The sequence below is a fragment of the Peromyscus maniculatus genome, chromosome 7 (genome assembly GCF_049852395.1).
Source record: "Peromyscus maniculatus bairdii isolate BWxNUB_F1_BW_parent chromosome 7, HU_Pman_BW_mat_3.1, whole genome shotgun sequence".
Lineage (NCBI taxonomy): Eukaryota > Metazoa > Chordata > Mammalia > Rodentia > Cricetidae > Peromyscus > Peromyscus maniculatus.
This window is the reverse complement of record NC_134858.1, coordinates 71,305,948-71,327,020: the sequence shown is the minus strand read 5'-3', so window position 1 is coordinate 71,327,020 and position 21,073 is coordinate 71,305,948. Positions and strand designations below refer to the sequence as shown.

Below are 21,073 nucleotides of genomic sequence, written 5' to 3'. Positions count from 1 at the left end.
TCCCATTTACAACAGATTAAAAGATATTCATTTTCCTGAAGGTACACATGAAAAGAGAGGACCCCAGCCTTGGGCTTCTAATTCTCAGCATGTATTCCTAAAAGGAATGTAATATTATTGCAGCCTGTTTACAGCTTGCAGATGGAGCGTGAAAACTCTGAAGATTAAATGAGTGCTTTGTTGGGTGCATACACATGTGTATACCATTTTCCCATTACTCTTACGGTATTTTAGTGATTTTTATAGATCATTATGAGTGCCATGTTTTCACATGTGTTAGTATTGTTTTCATGGTGAACAGTTGAGGTCATTTGGAACCGAGACCTTCATACATAAAAGTGGATACAAAGTAAGTCTAGGACTTCATAGTTATCTTCAAACGGAGTTTTCCAATGGTGGTCTCCCACCAGTGACAGCATCTTCCTCATTAATTTGCCTTATTACTTCAGCCTCAGTTTATAGTTCTTTTAGTGGCATGTCCTAAAACTTCCAAATCTCTATCTTCCTTCTCTATGATCGCTACACAAAAGTAATTTTGGTGAGCTTGGATGTCCATCTTTAATTCAAATCTCCAGAACATTGTCTTGCCTGAAGACAGTCAAGTCTTTGCAAGAGCTTGCTGTTTTCTTCTCCACGTGTTCAATGAACTTCCATGCTCTTGACCAGAACTAGAAGGGGGGAGCAGTACAGAAGAAAAACTTACTTGGACTTGGCTAAAGCACAAATGTGGAAGGAAGAAATCCCCTGGGCTTCCATCTGAAGAGATCTGAGCAATGCTTGTGCACCCTTTCCCCACAGAACCTAGAATAATACTGAAGGCACAGTAAGAATAAAACAGTGCTAATTCTGGGAGAAACTGGCATAGCTGTATTTCAGGGTGCTGGCCAAGGCCCTCACTGGCATCAGACAGTTATTGTTGGATACGACTCCACTATGCAGAAAGATACGCTGAGAAAATCTCATAAAGTAATAGAATATCCTTTTTAATCTTGGTAACACAGAGGCCATGACTGCTGCTATAAGGACCAGGCTTCAGCAGCTCAGGGAATCAGGGAGATCCATGGACTCGATGAATTAATCACTTAACTTGACTTTTCTATCTGAGGGAGTAAAGCTTTATTTTATGGGGCCAGAGAAGAGGGCAAAATTTGACTCTCTGGGGGAGGGGAGAGAGAGAGAGAGAGAGAGAGAGAGAGAGAGAGAGAGACAGAGACAGAGACAGAGACAGAGACAGAGACAGAGACAGAGACAGAGACAGAGACAGAGACAGAGAGATCCAACATGTCAGGATCTCACCTAGAGTGCTGATGAACGGTGAGCTTTCAACAGGTTAGAGAAACTGAAGAGGAGATGCAGTACAGAGCAGGTGAACTACTGGAGAGAAAAACAGACACATGAGGACTTTTCTGAAGGTCAAAGCTAGTTTTTCATTTTATTATTCTTTCTGTTGCTTGTTCTATTCTATCCTTTTTTGTTCTGTTCTTCTACCCTGGTGTTTTCCTATTGTCTATTCTTAATTTTTTCCTTCTAACTTTCCTTGTATATCTTTCCTGGTATTTTCCTTCTCTCATGTCTTTATTTTTTCCCTTACAGTTTATATACCCCAGCAAAATCTTTCAAGTAATATGAAAATTACCATGTGGTTATATTCCAATTTCTAAATTAATGATTATAATGAATACAAGTAAAAGAAAACAACATGTTTTCCATATCCCTTACATGATTAAACATTTTATGTATTACAGGTGAAAAACAAGTTGTCCCAAGAACCCATATCCATTCATACCTCAGCAACTTGTTATAGATTAACAGAGTATTTTTCTCAGCCAGTTTTTTTTTTTTTTTGCTGGCAGGCTGCATTTTGTCGTTACAGAGACCAGATCAATCACTTTATTATTTATCTCAAAAGGTAATCTTATAAAAAATATTTTTAAAAAAATCACAAATCTAAACTTTTATATATGAAAAACAATCAGTCATCTCTACTTTAAATCCTCAGGGTGCATACCCATTTATCAACAGTTTTTTTTTTTATATCTAGAAGCTGAGGGCAGAAATGGGTAAAAGTAATTAATCATCACCCTTGATCACTAATCCATCCTAGCAAGAAAGGCGCGTCAACCAGCAATAGCCAGCTGTCTTCGTTCTTGTTCCCTGACCTCAGCAAGTCCCTCACTCAACTATGTGCCTTTCTAAACTTTAAATTGTTCCCCAAGATATTCTATCTCAAAGCCATGAACAAAAACACCTTACTAACAATTTTACATGTCTAAATTCTTTCTAAGGGTGGTGGTTAAATCATTAGTCTGTTTCAGCAGCAATGTTTGGAAAAAGTCAATCACTTTTATTATAAGTACCAGTAACACTGCCCAGTGAGGGGCTAGAAACCCCCTGAGAATTTTCATATAACTCACAGATTATGAGGGATGTGGTGAGCATGAAGGCAGCAATCAGAGCTGTGCTCAGTAACAGCATGAGGTCCTCAGGACACATAGTCCTCAGGACTTTGCCTCTCTGTCTCACTCCATGAGTTCCAATGCTGCCTGTTGGTCCCCTCACATGGCCCCTGACAGGCCATGTTTTCAATTGTTTAAAGCAGGCTTTAACTGCTAAGTTGTTGCTTATTTATAGCATACTTCATCTTTTTTTGTTTGCTTGTTTTGTTTTGTTGGCTTTTTAAGACAGGGGTTCTCTTCATAGCCCAGGATGTCCTAGAATTCACTCAGGCTGGCCTCTAACTCACAGAGATTTGCCTAACTCGACCTCCTGAGAGCTGGGATTAAAGGCGTGTGCCACCATTCCCTGGCACTTTGTCCTTTTTTATTACATTTATTTATTTTTTAGAGGAAGTGGGTGGGTGCAAGCATGGGCATGTGGATGGCAGAGGCCAGCTTCTACTGTGTGGGTCCCTGGGATCAGACTCAGGTCATCAGCCTTGGCAGCAGGTGCCTTAAGTCATTGACCCAGCTTGCTAGCCCTACCTTGTTCAATTCTAAAGAGGAACTAAGACAAATACTTCAGTGATGTTTTCAGCTATTATTCAGCTATAAAGATTGAAATGAAATTATATGTTTTTAACTAAAATCTGTTTATAACTCAGCAGTAAAGTTGTTGACAGAAAGAATGATTTTTAGAAAAACAAAGGGCTGGTGATGTTGAACCGGCTTTCCTGTGGATTTCAGAGGTCCAGGCTAAGCTAGTGTCGACCCTATGTACAGCCAGTGGCCAGTGACCAGTCAGGGAAAGTTAGTCCTCTGACTTGAATTTATGCAAGTGAAAGTGTATAAAATTGCTAATGCCTGACCTCTTACAGCTACAAAAAAGGCAATTTGAAATGACTCAACCCAAAGTCCTATCTCTAATGGAAATGAATTTACCTGACTCACCAGTCTTTTAATCATCTCCAACATGGTATTTGTTGTAAGCTTTTAAAATGAGTTGTATCTATATTCAGTCAAATTGGGTTTTGTTTTCATTCCAAAACCTGCAGAAGGCTGGAATCTGTTAAAACAAGAATATAAGAAGTTTCCAACTCATATGTTTGTAATCATATAGGTAGGTGTGTGTGTGTGTGTGTGTGTGTATGTATGTGTCTGTCTGTCTGTGTGTCTGTGTGTGTCTGCGTATGAGTGTCTTAGTATATGAGTGTGTGTGTGTGTGCCTGTGTATGAGTGTGCATATACATGAGTGTGTGTGTATATGTATGAGTGTGTGTGTGTATATGTGTTAAATTCTAGTTTCTTAGAACTTAATTTTGCATTTTGATAATAAGGAGAAGCATTGCAGACAGATGCCAATGCCACACTGTCAGATTTTGTTGAGTGTTTTACACCATCTGTACAAGGGCTTGGAATTTTGTTGTTTGGTTTTGTATTGTCTGTTATCATTTTGCATTATACTCTGCATTTGTCTAGAGAGAACTGAAGCCTAACCAACAATGCTGCTTACGAATTCTGAAACAGAATTGCTCTGTTCCAGATAATTGTTTAAAGCTTACATTTAAGTAGAAAAGTAATTGGAATACATTTCCTAAGGTTTGTATTTTACAGTTCCTTGGTGATTAGTGTGAACCATTCTCTAAGCCAGTGTCTGTGTCCCAGTGCCACTGATGTTTGGGAAGAAGGAGATGTTAGCTAACAGTGTTTACCTTCATGATTGCCTCTGCTGCGTCAGGTTCTGCGTCCATAGTGAGTCTGCACAGTTGTCCATATATAGTTCTGTGTCCATATAAAGGAGATGCACAGTTGTCACTTGCTACTAAGGTTCCCACTGTCTCTTCAGGGTTTCTTGGGAAGACGGCACCTTCCCTTCCTAGCAAAGACATTGGGGGAGAGTCGAAGAGAAAGGAAAGTTAGGTGGCTACAGAACTGAATGTTATTCCAAGAGGTGAATTATAGCTATTTGACTATTTTTCTGTGGTAGGAAATATTCAAAGCTGCCAAGAGATGAGAGATTTTATGAGGAGGTGGTTGTTGTTGTTGTTGTTGTTTTAAATGCACTGGATGGAAAAAAATGGAAAGTCTCATATAAATATAACACACATATATATGTATGTAGATGTACATATATACTTATGTATACATATGTATATATATGTATATACCTTCATAAATGATGGATATGTTCCCTAAAGCATCAATATAGTATAAAAATGAGGATTTAAAAGATTAAAGTGTGATTATTCTTATTATTAGAGAATAAAGAAATAGAGAGTATGCATGAGGGTGAACACATGTTTGATTTTTGGAGGATATCTTAGCATGGGTAAATGTATTTGTGGATACTTACAGGTTAATAATTAATGTATGGTATATTCATCCTATAAAATTCACTCAGAACAACTTAACTAAAACACTTTTTGCCACTTAACTGTACATGAAGGCTGACATAAACCAGTTAAGACACATGCATGTGATAGAACATTAGTAATGAAAAGACCTAGATGTCCACCAGCAGATGAATTGATAATAAACGGTCGTGGGGTGGGGGTGGGGGGCTCTTTGTTTTCTGCTGCTGTTGGAAAACACTGGCCAGGAGCTACTTGGGGAGGAAAGGGTTTTATTTCAGCTAACAGTCCATCGAGAAGAAAACCAGGGCAAGAATTCAAGGAAGGAACCCAGAAGCAAAAGCTAAGTATTCCTTACTTTTCTTTTCTGTCTCAAAGAACAGCACCAGCAAAGTTTGGATTCCCTTGTGGCTGGAGCCCCACTTGTAATTTTAACTCAAACTTTTCAGCTCCTCCCCCTGGCTCTGACCCTGCTCCTGTCTCCATCCTTCCAAGAGAGGTGTTGAAGAGAAGCAAGTTTCTTACTCTGCTCATTTTGGGGTCCTTTATTCATTCATTTGGCTTCAGCCATTTTCTCATAGTGTGAGAAATCTCTAGTGTTAAATTCCCTGGACTGTTTTCTGGAATTGGGCGAGTCTTGAAGGAATTATCACATTCTGATACATTTATTCATGCATTATCTTTTCTTCTTTAATTGGGTTCTCATAATCAGACAAGCAACCCTTCCTCCTGCTCCGAGATAACAAAGGAATAAAAGGCATCCCTTTTCTTTTTACCACTCATGTTCCAGTTAAAGAGGATTCATAAAATGCAATTGTATACCAAGAAACAGTTGTTAAATTAAACTGTCTGGACTCAATGTCCTGAACTACAGTGGTCTCAATATACTCCCACCCTCATGCACATGATATTCCTTTTGTGGTAGGCTCCAAGCCATAAATCAGGGGTATAGAAATTATGGTTTGGGCCATGCTCACATGGAAAGCTCAATTTTAGTCTCCTTGTGCATACCAAGTGAGTGGGAATCTAGGGAGTCCACCGAGCAAAGCAGAACTCATCAGATAATAAAAGAAAGAGCTCAGTATTGAAGTCTACATTCCCATTGTAGAGAAGGTCAAGGCCTTGATACAAAGTCTTCAACAAAGAAAGAGCAGAGGGAGCTGGAGGGATGGTTAAAGAGTTAAGAGTGTTTGTTGCTCTTGCAAGGGACCAGACATCAGTTCCTAGTACCCCACATGGGTGGCTCACGATGTCAGTAGCTCTAGACCTAGATGATCTGATACCTCCTTCTGGTCTCCTCAACCACTTCACTCATGAGAAACACACACACACACACACACACACACACACACACACACACACACACACACACTATAGATAGATAGATAGATAGATAGATAGATAGATAGATAGATAGATAGATAGATAGATAGATAGGTGCGTGGGTGGGTGGGTGGATGGATGGATGGATGGATGGATGGATGGATGGATGGATGGATGGATGGATGGATGGATAGATAGATAGATAGATAGATAGATAGATAGATAGATAGATAGATAGATAGACAGATAGACAGATAGACAGATAGATAAAGTAAACCTTTAAAAAATGAAAGAAAAATGAGAAGACCTTACTGCCTGAAGCCAAAAGAGAAAGCTTCCCTGCTGCTATGGCTTTTCTGTCTCTAGAAGGCACTTGGGTTCTGAATTTACATAAAATGATGAATCCCACATACTTTCAAAAGCTCACCTACCATTCTTCACTTTCGATCTTCCACTTCAACAATAAGGCTAAGCTAAGTTATAAAACAGCCAAGTTGTGGGAACAAAACTTACTAAGACAAACTAAATTTAATCCATACCTGACATTTTCTTAGAAGTAGCATCCTTTCCTGGAAGCTAACTGCTTCTCAGAGGATTCATGAAACTCAGCAACAAGAGAAAGTCTGAACATGAACGCTCCCAGTGAGACAGAAGGCTGGCAGAGGCTCACACATTGACTCAGCAGAGGCTTACAGTCATCACGTATGGTGGCTATATTTCCCCAGTGATATTCTGTGTCATACACCCAAATTCATGGGCACAGACATGCACAGAAATGCAGATGCAGACACACTCACACAGACACACAGTCACACAGAGACATGAAAACTCCCACAGACAGACACAGACCTACAAACACAGAAAAACACACATACACATGTGATTCTTAGAGAAGGTCTGAACTAACTCTTAATAATGTATTATATGCTGCTTTTTAGATAAAACTAAAGTAACCAGTATAAACATCTAGTTACCCCTACTTCAGTCAAATTCATTATCATACAAATATATGCATATATATCTATCTTTTATGCACACACACACACACACACACACACACACACACATATATATATATATATATATATATATATATATATATATATATCTTGTCACACATGTATGTGAATGATTTCATATATTTTCATTCGTAGGGGTCTATACTTACATAAATATGTATATAATCACATATATACTCAAGTATAAATTAACTTACAGCCATGCAGCTGGGCAGTGGTGGCACACGCCTTTAATCCCAACACTAGGGAGGCAGAGCCAGGTGGATCCCTTTGAGTTCGAGGCCAGCTTGGGCTACCAAGTGAATTCCAAGAAAGATGCAAAGCTACACAAAGAAACCCTGTCTTGAAAAAAAAAACATAAAAAAAAGAAAAAAAAAAACACTTACAGCCATGCATTGCTTACAGGAGGTATCCATTCTGAGAAAGGCTTCCTTTGGTGACTTGTGTTCTCTCAGTGACCACCAGGCTACAGTGTCACTGGGAAATGCAGCCCTACAGGATGAGGGCTCTACAGACTGAGTGACATATGAAATGTCTACAAGTAAAACACACTACATTTAAAAATAAGAAATCATCACTACACTTCCACATTGTAAGATAGCTTTCTCTCAGCAGTTCTGGGGCTAGAGACATGGCTCAGCACTCAAGAGAACATGCTGCCCTTGAAGAAGATCCAGGTTTGGTTTCAAGTATGCACACACAATGGCTGAAAACTACCTGTAACTCTAGCTCCTGGGACCTGAGGTCCTCTTCTGGCTCCTGCAGGCACCTGCTTTCATATGCACAGACCCATCCACAGGCACACATGATGTAAATATTGATTTTTTTTAAAAATTAAAAATAAAGATTTCATTGTTTGTATTTTAGAATTATTTGATTTTGAATATTACTTACTCCAGGACAGCATACTCTGCCACACTAGTACCTGAGGAGAAAGCATTAGATACAGAATTCATGGAAGGTTCAAGGTACATGAAGTCTAATTCTGAGGGTTAGAAGGGAGTTTGGGGGGCTGGATATATGTTATAAAGGTCCACTTTGCCTTTGGGGTCGGTGATATGTGACTATTGAGCCTTCTTCCCATCGATGTCAGAGTCACCCCTTGGCTTCTGCTTCTCCTTTCAAGAACTCCTGCACAGAAACAGACATGTATACCAAAAGAACATAACATATGGCAACTATAGCCTCCTAGTTTTTACGAAAGGGTCCAAAATTGTTTACTGATTTTTTTTAAAATGTCACCTGTTCAACAGATGTACCAGCAAAACTGGATAGCCACCTGCAGGAGGATGAGATTAGAGCCATATCTTTCACCCTGGGGGAAAAAAAATCAGTTCAAGATGGGTCAAAGGTCTTGATTTTAACCTGAAATGTGCTGGGCGATGGTGGCACACGCCTTTAATCCCAGCACTTGGGAGGCAGAGCCAGGCTGAAACGGCTGGAGGAGAACATAGGGAAAAGGCTTTACTGGAGAGACATAGATGAGAGCTGTCTGAACAGGACTCCAGTAACACAGGAAATAAACCTAAGGATTGTCAAATAGGATCCTATGAAATTAACAAGCTTCTGCACATTGAACGAAACCATCAACAGAGCAAGGAGACAGACCACATAGTAGAAGAAAACTGTCTGCTATGCTTCAGACAGTTAAAAAATCTAGAATATATTAAGAACTACAAAAATTAAATTCAAAAAACCCCAAAATGCCAATTAATAATTGAACTAATAGTCAGAAAAGAGTTCTCAAAAGAAAAAAACACAAATACCCAATAAATACATATAAATGGTATTCAACAGCCTTAGCAATTAGGGAAATGGATATTTAAAGTACTCATTAAAATTTCACTAAAATGAGATTCCATCTTACCCCAGTCAGGATGGCTACCATCCAGGAGACAGGAGATATGTGCTTGTGAGGATATGGGGGAAGAAGAGCCCTGCTGGTGGAAGTGTAAACTATTATGGAGATAAGTAGGTGGATTTCTCAAAATTAAAAACAGAACTACAGCTACAACACTCTTGGATATATATTCAAAGGACTCCATATCCTCCAGAGAGAGATTTACACATTGGTGTTTATTGCTGCACCATTCACCAGAACAAGGAAACCGAAGCAGCTGAGATGTCCATCAACAGACAAACGGATAATATGCTGAACATACACAATGGAGTTTTACCCAGCCTTAAAGGAAAAATGAACTTTACAGGAAAATGGGTGGATTTGGAAATTATTATATTAAGTGAGGTCACACAGACTAAGAAAGATAAATGCCACATGTTCTCTGGGATATAAGGTCCTAGCTTTAAATTTTTACGTGTGTGCATTTATGTGGACATGATTATTGGTGTAGATTATGAAAGGGGAAGCAGAGGGCAGAATAACAGAATACACTTGACATGTAAGTAGAAAGGGAGATGCCTGTGATAGACATGTAAAAATGTGGATGGCATAAGGGCGTAGGGTGGGAAAGATAAACACAATTTTATAGTCACAGTGGTAAGATTTCTTGTTTTAATTTTCATCAGCTTCTATACCAGTATTTTATGCAATGAATTTACAGTTTCCAAAGTTTGATGAAACTTAAGCATAAAATTCTGGGGACTGTTCTAAGTCTTGTAATTAAATGTTCCTCTTTAGTGAAGGTGGGAGCACAGCATGGTGGCTCAGTCCTAAAATTATACACTCTAGTGGGATGGGCTGAAAGGAGGCTGAGGCAGAAGGATGCCAAGGTGGAGGCCAGCCAGGGTTGTAAAGTGAAATTCTGACTCAAAAACAAACAAGCAAGCAAAAAAAAAAAAAAAAAAAAAAAAATACAGGCAGTGTTTCACTGCATTGCCACTGAATTTTGAACTTAGGAGTTTGTCTTTCCACTTAGTAATTTTAAAGAATTCAGATATAGCAAGATGAGAGGTGTTAATTCAATAGCAAACAAGAAACTAACATTTGAATGACAGTAAGTTTCATAACTCACAGTAACGCACCAAGAGGAAGTGGAGAAGCTGAGTCTCTCATCCTATTTCCAACACATGAGTTTGAGTTCAGGGAATGTGGCTGAAACTTGAGAATGTAATTACTTATTGAAAGGTAGCCTCAGTATGGCTCTTACAGCACATTCCTGCCTGGAGAATTTTCTGTCCCTGCCCTTCTGTCCAGCCTGGATTGAAGTGAGATTGCTTACAATCTCTAGAGGATATCTTCAAGTGCAATTACTACAGCAGAAAATGATGACGAATAACCCAAGAATCTTCAGTAATTCTTCTAACTATATTTTGATAGAAGCATACAATTTATTTCAATGCAGATATAGAGAGAGATACATTGGCCCATTTCTGTGTAACCTATCTCTCATTAATATATCTTCTACTGGGTCCTGATAGCTAAACTGTGACAGAATCTTGTTTGGTAAACCAAAATATGTAGCTAGGGAGTCTGCAAATTCTCCACGAGCATGATTTTTAATGGGGACTTGGCTGGCTAGTGCCTCTTCTCTGAAATATTTGGTGAGTGGGGCATGGGTAGGAGGAGGGCCAGTTCTGCCTCATCTGCCAGAGAAGCTTCTATTTCAACATCTGCTTACAGATGGTTCTTAACAAGCAGGGATTGAGGGACGAGACTGAGCAGGAACACAGCCACTGGGCAATCAGGTTTTACTGATATCATGACATCTCTTAAGTAGAGAAGGCCTCTCAGAATAGGATAACCTCTGCTAATGTGGGTTAAAAGAATGTTTTGTTTTGGTTTTTTTTTGCTTTTTGGTGTAGTCATGAGAGATATATATTTGAATGTTACATCGCACACCAAATCTAAAAAATACTTTCAATAGAACTATTTACAAAATAGTAATAAATAATTATAAATAAATTAGTCATTTTGGATGGCTACCAAAACACAATTGTTCACCTCGTGATTAGCTTCAAGGTATCATAGTACCTATGAATTCAAACTAAGAGAACACAAACGATAATTGTGTTGTCCCAGCTAGTTTTATGTCAGTTTGACACAAGCTCCAGGGAGCCTCAACTGAGAAAATGCCTCCCTAAGATCCAGCTGTAGGATACTTTCTTACTTAGTGACTGATGGAGAAAGGCCCAACTCATTATGGGTGGTGCCATCCCTGGGCTGGTGGTCCTGGGTTCTATTAAGGAAGCAGGCTAAACAAGCTAAGATGAGCAAGGCAGTAAGCAGCATCCTTTCGTGGCTTCTGCATCAGCTCCTGACTCCGAGGTTTCTGCCTTGTTTGAGTTCCTGCTCTGGCTTCCTTCAATGATGGACTACAATACAGAAATGTAAGTCAAATAAATTCTTCAACTCGCTTTTTGGTCATAGTATTTCATCAAAGCAATAGTGACCCTAACACCTGTCAAGAAAATAAATGTGTGGGTGGTGTGTATGGGGGCAGTGGTGTGTGTGTGTGTGTGTGTGTGTGTGTGTGTGTGTGTATGTATGTGTATGAGTATGTATTGGAGATGGTATATGTGTGTATGTGATATATGGGGGATATGGGGGGTTGGGATGTGTGTGGTGGGGGTGGTGTGAGTGCTGTGAGGGGTAGTGTACATGTGGTAGGAGGGAGTTGGGGGGTGGGCAGTAGAGTTATGTGTGATACACATATGGTGTGTGTATATGGTGTGGGGGTGGTATTGGGGTGGGAGTGGTGTGTGTGTGTGTGTGTGTGTGTGTGTGTGTGTGTGTGTGTGTGTTTAATTTGACAAGGTATAAAACGCATTATGTCCTCAAGAACAACGCCAGCCCTTCCCTTAACAATGAAACCATGTAAAGCTGGAAATTTACCTCATTCTTTAGGGAGGGAATTTTTCACTAAAGGAAAACTACAGAGCAAATCTCTCCATTGTAGCAGTACTTGGCTTACTTTTAATAAAAAGTTTTTGCAACAAAATATCTTATTTTCTCTTGCTAAAAAGAGCCAAATCCATAAACTGAAAAATAGGCCAGAAGCTCTGGCTAGCTACTTAGGCAGATTGTAAATGGCTGCAAAGGTTCAGGTTTATTAAAATCGTGTTCCCCATTTTGTTCCATGTGGAAGGTGTTTTTTCTCTTGTATATGATATTTTTCTTGTTTCCATTTCTTTTCATTATGTATCCTTATTTCTCATAAAAGTAAACCTTTGAGATTCAAACTGATGAATCAGATCATAAGTAGAGAACTCTACAGACTACACCAAACATAAGAAATATAAACAGTTCATTAATTTATCTTAAATCATTTAAGATATTAGTAAACAAATCAGTTCCCTAGGCTTTTGTATTGTTAATCTTTTGATACCTTATTCAGTTAGAATTTCTGACTGAATCCTGGGTGGGGAATGTGTTGGCAAATGGTGGTTTCGATGTTTTCCAAAGCCTAAATTAGAATCAGGCTTGGTTTTTCACATCAAGCTTCCCTGGTGGCTTAGTCAAAAAAGAAAGAAGTGCGGCTGGGTAGCTCAGTTGGCAGAGAGCTCATCTGGTACCCAAAGCCCTGGGTTCAGTTTTCAGCACTGCATGAACTGGTGTCATTGGTCACACCTGCTGCCTTAGCACCGGCGAGCGGCAGGGGAGGAAGGATGCTCAGAAGGTCATACTCCGACGCATAACTGCTTTGTACGGCCAGAGAATGACCTATGATAGCCGTGCTTCCGCTTTGGAAGGTTTGAGTCTATTACGTCTACAAACAGGGTCTACCAGCAGGCAAAGTGAAAGAATAAACAGTGAGCAACGGAAGAGCAGTAAATAGACAGCACAGCATCAAACCGAGAACTCAAACCTCCCGGCAGGGGTGATGCAGCAGCCTGGGAGAGTAAACAAAGGGCCATACCCTCACATCAGGGCTTAGAAACATACTGCAGAAAATCAGCTTGGGAAGCAGCCCGCTGGAGTTCCAATCTACAGTCCCAAGGTGAAACAGAGGGTCCCCTCAGATGGGGCTTCCAAGCAAAAGAGCAAATAGCAGCAGGTAGAAATTACATCATAAATTGGGGACCATACTCATCCAGCAGAAATGAGTTATTGAAGTAGTCACACTGGAGTTCCAAGTTCAGAGCTCCCACCTTCTCCTTCCCTAGGCAGGCATTTTCACACTGTGGGATAAACAGTAGTAACCTCTGTTAGAAATGCTTCACCTTCCAGCTGCTCTCAAAGCTCTAATGGCTTTACTCTTGAGCTGTTCTACTGTTTTATGTCCCCCATTACAGAGCCATGGGGCCAACCTGGCCCGTGACAGGGTCTTTGAAGGATACTTGACATGAACATACTTGGGTCTCAAGTGGAGATGGGTACATTTCCTCCCATAGTCAGCTTTTCATTAAGCTAAAACAGCACAGGAAAATTTATCAACGTAATGTGCATTACAATAGTGAATTGGAAGCAAGCCTGGGATACATGAGAACCTCGTTTAAAAACTAAGTTGATTTCAACAAAAATTCCAGATATATCCCCTTTAGGGATAATATAGAAATTTGATTGACCCAGCTCAGTTTTTCTCATTGTGCTGTTTTCAAGTCTTTGCAAAGTTAGCTCGTACTTACGACCTGGGAATGACATGGGAAAGTAGAGGAGGCAGCCACAGAGGAGTGCTGTTTCTAGGTCAACTTCAAAGGTGTGGGAGACATCTCTCCAGAGTTGCAGGGTAGGGACAGGGGCAGAAAATGAGAAAAGTTAGGAAAGGAGGGCACTGTATAAGCAGACAGCCTCTGTTTCGCCCATCTCTGAATATTCAGTGTCCATATTCAACTCTCCTGCTCCCAGGCTTACTGAGTGACATGGATGCATCTTCTCTCTTGTCCAAGACCTCATCTCAATGTGAAATCCACTTTGTTGTATTTATTTCCAGGTCCAGTCTTGGTAACCCTTTTCTCCTTTCCATAAGCATCTAGTCCGGTTCTTTGTTCATCTTGTGACCTAAATTAAGAACAAATCTTCCTCCCACACTCCCAGTCAGTATCTGTAGAGTAAGAAGGGAAAACAACTCAAACCTTTCCACTAAGTAAAAAGGAAGAGTGGGAATAACCAGGCTTGTTAGTTCACAGCAAATAAATAATTCTAGAAAACAAATATACGCATGCCTTCTCCATTGTGTATCTGAAGAGGTTTCTTAGTCAATCAATTCAGCAGCCTTGGCATTTTTTTCTTGGTGAATCCAGATCATGGGGTATTCCGTTTAGACTCTGCTCCTTTGAACAGGATTGTATTTTATCCAGTGATAGCGAAAGAAAAGGGGTCATTCCAGAAAGTATAGGCGTGTGGCCTTCCTGTTGCTGTGCATTCAGCGACTCAAGATCATTTTAAGTGCAGCCCAAGTCAGACAAACCGGAGACATATTTGACAGTTCTATTTCCTGGAAATTTTACCAGGCTTCCAGGAAATGGGCTCCAAAATGATTTTATGAGTAAGTAACTACATAAGCCTAGAAATTGTACCTCTTAGCTATTGAATCCACTGTCTTTAATTCCTCTCCCTCTACCAAATGCTCAGCAGCCTCAGGGAAAGAAGAAAATGCATCACCTTTAATCTAATCTTCGCCACTCACCACTCCATCACTGTCAGTGGGAGACTTAGGGGAACTGGGGAAAGGAGGATGCTAAAAGCATCCCGGGACAGCACTTGATCTCTGGAGTTGTGCTTAGAAGCATCTGTTCTTACACATACACACCTACGGATAACTGAACAGCTGGCTTTCTTTAGTCTCGGTATTCCATATTGCAATGTTCTCAGCCAAGTTACCCGAGGGAGAGGTAGGATGCAGGGAGGGGGAGCCTGTGTCAGCCTAGCCCTTGTACCTTGGCCCATGATCTGGTTGGCTCTGATGTGAATGTAAATCCATTATAACACATATTTGAAAGTGAAATTTTATTTATATACACACACACACAAATTTTAAATTATTTCACATATGCCTCAGTTGGTCGGCTTTGTACTTCATCAGTACACCAAGCACAGTTGAGCAGCTGTTCTACTCCAATGCCTCGAAACGCCCTGCCTTTCTATCGTGTGGTGATTAAAATCTTCAGACTTTGCCCTGCCATCTCTTGCACAAAGCTAACTACATATTTTAGGTTTATTACCTGTAGCTCCTTCATGCTTTAACATTACCACTGTGGAATGAACACATGAGTCATAAAACATGATAAAAAGCTAATTGTTTATCAGGTTTTAATCCTTTCACTGATTTGTGTATGTAATTGATAGTGAAAGTGTAAAATCCAATGGGAAACTCCACGACTTCAGAATAGCTGTTCTAACTGCATGTTTTCTCTCATGAGTCGTGTTCTAGATTCTGGATAGCTACATAGATAGATGTGTCTATGACATGAAGGAAGAAGTGAAACTATTTAGGGGAACAAGTGGGAGGGGCATGGGACAAAGGGGAAGGTAGCATGGGCAATGTGCTCAATATACATTATATACACTTGCATGAAAGTGGCCTTATCTAGCCCAGTATAATACTATAATAACATAATAAATAATAAATGGAGACCAGCTATATAACATTAGAAGTTTTTGACTGACTAAAAAAAAATGAAGGATAAACCCAGAAATCTTAAGTGTGAAACAAAAGGTTCAAGTCAGTTGCAAAAAAAAATAATATTTATAAAAGATGAGATAGATCTCAGAAAAGAAGAGGTGTAATACTGACCAACGAGAAAAATAAGAAACATGGGACATGTGCTAGCTTTTAAAATGTTTGTGATGTAGGATGTAGAATGAGAGATTGTGAGAAGGACCATACATGAGCTCTCTGTGAACATCGTAGCGTCTCTGTAAATCTAAACTACTTCTCACTTATGAACGCAATAGAGAAATAGAATCATTGAGAAGTGCAGAGACCCTGGCTGTCCTCTGCAGAATCATGAGTGTAGTTATAAGAGGCTCCTCGCTGATTCCTTTTATTTACTAAGTATCCATTGATATCACAGTGTTTGCCTTGGTGTTAAAGAAGGGACAGTGTGTTTGGGTGGATTATCTAATCTCACTAAGTCCCAACTGTGTCTGTCACATTAATAGATGGAAAACTACTGACTAATAAGGATCTGGCTGGGTGGATAGATGAATGTGTGGGTTGAGAGTATTTTGAGCTTGATGTCATAACAAAAGCAAAATCTTCAAGGCAAAGAATAAAGAGACTTCCCAGTGAAGATGTGGGCAGTCATTTAGTGACTATGCTTCCAACCTGGAACACTGCTCCCCCCCCCAAAAAAAATTGTTAGAAATTGAAAGTCTAATGAAGGTAGTGTCTCTTCTTAATCTTGCAACATTAATATATATGTACACTCATATGTGATTATAGTGCATATGTGCTCATGCATTAGTTGTATAGTAATATACATTGTAATATATTGACATCTATATATAATTGATACTTCTGTTTCTGTGGACTAGTATTTTTTCATATCTTTAATGGTTGAAAAAATCTTGCTATACTTTTGTAACAAAAGCTAAAACCTCTGAAGGAATGAGACTGGATAGTGTAACTTGTGAAGGAATAGAGTACAGAAACATTTACCAGTCTCCATTATCTACAGATTCCTGTTTACTGCACCTACTGTTTACAAGTGAAAAATCTCAAATCTCCATTTCCAGGGGCTGACAAGGATTCCAGTGATGTGTATTATCAGAAAGTGACAAAGGGGACATTTGTATGCTTTTGCGATGGTGTCAGTGTGAAGTTTATGACATCATAACTAGCATTTTTCCTACATTTGGATCATTTTCTGTGACTCATGCAGACACTTTGGTCTCCATGTTTTCTTTTTACCATATAAACATTTACCTATGGATAGCAAAGGCATTAACATCTTAAAAATTTTAATATGAATTTTGAGCAAATAGCCAGATATTGCCATCCAGATAGCCATCCAGGCAAGGACTCCGGGTCTCAGCACTGTCCTCCTGGGTTGATACAGAGCTCTGCTACCTGCCATCAACACAGGGAAGTGGGTTTATTTTCCCTTCCCACCATCTCTGCCACATTTTATTAACAAATACTTCTCAAGCCTATATTTTTATGTACACATTTCTAAGAATGATAAAAATTATGTTTACTTAAGATATTCTAAAGGGATTTCACTTTGGTGAAACTTCATAGATTTAGAGAATATTTATTGAAAATTATTGCTGGAGATTTTCAAATACACATTTTTGAACAACAGGTTCTAAATTAAAAATAAATTATGGAGTCATATATTATATAATAGTCAATATGAATCAAACCCTGTCTAGCACTCTGGTAATAGTTATAAAATATTTTCTTAGTATTTTTTTTTTTTTTTGGTTTTGGTTTGTTTTGCTTTTGTTGTTGTTTTTTCAACACAGGGTTTCTCTGTGTAGCTTTGTGCCTTTCCTGGAACTCACTCTGTAGCCCAGGCTGGCCTCGAACTCACAGAGATCCACCTGACTCTGCCTCCCGAGTGCTGGGATTAAAGGTGTGTGCCACCACTGCCCAGCTCAGTATTTCTATAAATACCTGCTAATGTGGGTTCTATCACTGTCAGTTTGTAGATAAAAGATTCAGAGAACTTGAGTCAGATAGGAAGTTAGTTAGTTCTCAACCCTGTTAAAAATCAATAAACCATTTTCATATGCAATTATCCATTGTACACCTAAATTAGCATATAGTTTAATCTACATATTGATATATATGTATAAAAGTAAGTAAAATGACGATTAGGGTAGTCATCAATCTGATTACAGGGGAAGGCCAGTTCAGGGACCCTCTCCACTATTGCTTGGAGTCTTAGCTGGGGTCCTCCTTATGGGTTCTTGGGAATTTCCCTAGCACCAGATTTTCCCCTAAACCCATAACGGCCCCCTCTATCAAGATATCTCTTTCCCTGCTCTCCCTTTCTGTCCCTCCCCCAACTGGACCATCCTGTTCCCTCATGTTCTCTTGCTACCTCCCCTTATCTCCCCCCCCCCCGAAAAATCTCAATGTGCTTAGGAGATCTTATCTACTTCCTGTTCCTAGGGAGATCCTTGCATGTCTGTCTTAGGGTCTTAGAACCTTCATCCAGTAACTGCTGGAAGCAGATGCAGAGATCCACAGCTAAGCACTGGGTAGAGTTCTTGGAGTCCAGTCAAAAAGAGGGAGGAGGGATTATATGAGCAAAGGGGTCAGGATAATGAAGGGGAAACCCACAGAGACAGCAGACCTGAGGTAGTTGGAGCTCACTGACTCTGGACTGACAGGTGGAGAACCTGCATGGGACAGAACTAGGCCATCTGAATGTGGGTGACAGTTGTGTGGCTTGGGCATTATGTGGGGCCACTGGACCAGGATTTATCCCTAGTGCATGAACTGACTTTTTGGAGTCCATTCCCTATAAAGGGATACCTTGCTCAGCCTTGCTACAGGGGGGAGGGGGTTAGTCCTGCCTCAACTTGGTATTCCAGACTTTGTTGACTCACCATGGGAGGCCTTATCCTCACTGAGGAGTGGATGAGGGGCTGGGTTGGGGGGAAGGTGGGGAATGAGTAGGAGGAGGAGAGGGAGGGGGAACTGTGATTGGTATGTAAAATGGAAAAAGAAAACTTTTAAATAAAAAAAGGGAAATGTTACAGTTGTAATATAAAGAACAAATGAGAGGGTTATTTTATATTTTAGAAAGGAGGAACTCTGATGTCATCACTCCACAATCCACACTCCTGAAGCAAGTGTGGATTGCTTCTCAGCCTCTTATTAGACTTAACAAAAATGTGGGTAATTCAAATGCAAACAGACACAATTATTTGATTCAAATATTGGACAGGTGGTTTGTTTGGGGGGATTATCTACCTTCTTTTTTTCTTTATTATTTTTATTTTTTTCTTGTGTGTGTGTATGAGTATTTGTCTGCATGTTGACCATGCAAGTGAAATGCCCACAGAGGCCAGAAAAGGGCAGCATAATTCCCAAAACTGCACAACTGTGAGTTGCCATGTAGGAGCTAGGAATCGAACTTGGTCCTCTATAAGAGCTGCAAGTGTTCTTAACTGCTGAGTCAGCCATCTCCCCGGGTCCTTTCTTTCTATTAATTTATTTATTTTTATGTTTTTAAACAGGGTCTTCTTCCTATATAGACTAAGCCACTGGCCTTGAATTCACAGTCTTCTTGTCCAGACTCCTCATGTACTGAGGCTGCAGGTGCATGCCTCTGTGTTGAATGCTCTTCATGTGGGCGATGTAATTTCTCAAAGTTTAAGAGAATTTTTCTTTAGTAAAGTTCTGAGCAGCAGCTACAAAAAAAATAAACAAAGAAGCAAACAAAAACAAAAAAAACTTCCTAGATTAGCAGCTAACCTACAACTTGCTAAGATATTACATAATAAAATATGCAAATGACAATATTTTTATGCAAAAGAGTTAGGAACTAAGCTGAGCTAGTTACCAATGAATGATTTTAATTCATATACACTATCCTGCCTATGATGGGCATCTTAATCTCTGGCCTAGAAAACCAAACATTAATCACGCCTCAAAGTTTATAGCAATCCCAGTGTCCCAGTTATTACTGCAGTATTCTGATCTGAAATCTCCTACATGGAGTCGAAATCGTGAGCTACAGTTTGCACACAGGCATGTCATACCCCAAATGTTACTCTTATTTGCACTGTCTGGTTTTGTCTCAAAGGCTGATGGGAAGCACGTGACACTGTCAGAAATTGTTAAGTAAATGTTGCCCCTTGAGCTCACTTTGCAGTCCAGTAGAGACATGGAAGCCTTCCTAAATTAAGCAGATGTTTAATGCATTAAATAAAATATGGAAACAGAAAAGTAGATCAATTATATTGAAATATAGTTTTAGTATAGTATAAAGTGAAGTAATATTTTAAGTTTCCTTACACTCCAAATGTTATATATAAAATTGTCACTTTATTACTGACAAAATACTGCTGTGATTTGTTGTCTGTATGTAAAACTGGGGAGGGAGTAAATTGAAATAGTTTCATTTGGTTTTCAGATGCAAGTTCAGGGATGTCCAGAACTCTCCTATAAACCCCAGGTTAAAGATTCCTATACCAGAGGGGATGGACACTGAGAGTCAGGGAGCATGGGATTAAACCTGCTACCTGATTTAATGAGCCTTAGGGAAAGTGATACACAGCAAGTGACTAGCTGATTCTCAAAGAATGGTTAATCAGAGACAGAGAAGCATGGGAGAGTGTACAAAATAGAGCCAGAAAAGACCTGGTAGCACAGCTTTGGGTAATATTGGGTAGCTTTTGTCAACAAAAGGAGATGGAGGAAATGCGACCATCAGTGACAGACTAGAACCTGCAGGCTGTTCTCAAGTCAGAGGGATTTTCTTCTGAACAAACTTGATTTCATAGTTTCTTCTGTATACTGCATGCTATGTATATTGTATATTCTGTGTATATACTGGGTGTTATGGTTTGGCTATGAGGCATGTCACAGGGAAACCCTGTGGCAGATGAGGACATGGTCCCCAGCCAGTGGCTCTATTGAGAAGCAATTGGATCGTGGGAACACTAGTGTCATCAGACAATTTGTGCACTCATAGCTGAAGGGGCTGTTCTTAATAGAACATGGGGCCTGGTTGGAAGACTACCCAATGGAGTCAAGCCTTTAAGAACATAGGTCTTGCCCTTCCCCTCTCCTTCCCCCTCCCCTCTCCTCCCCACTCTCTCTCCTGTGCTCTTTCTTCCTATATTCTCTCTGCCTCTGCTTCCTAGCTACTCTTAACTGAGTACCTCTGTTCCACGTCCTCCACAGAGTGATACTCAGCTTCACCTCAGGCCCAAAGCAATGGGGCCCACCATGAACTGGAATCAGGAAGCCAACAGTCCCAAGTTTATCACCCCTCTCTGTAATTTCTCTTAGGCGTTTTGTCACAAAGAACAGAACCTTCCGCACTGAAATGATCAGTGTGTAAAGTACCTGCCTGTAATTGTGCCACAGTTTCATACTCCAACCACTTTCTGAATGTCCATGGCAATAAAATTAGTTTGCTG

The 21,073-nt window shown here is 39.9% G+C and overlaps 1 protein-coding gene across 1 annotated transcript in view; it reads left to right on the top strand.

Annotated features, from left to right (window-relative positions):
- The window catches only part of Unc13c (unc-13 homolog C), a 447,691-nt gene that overhangs the window by 204,418 nt on the left and 222,200 nt on the right, over nucleotides 1-21,073 (top strand). The gene's annotated exons all lie outside the window — the stretch shown is intronic.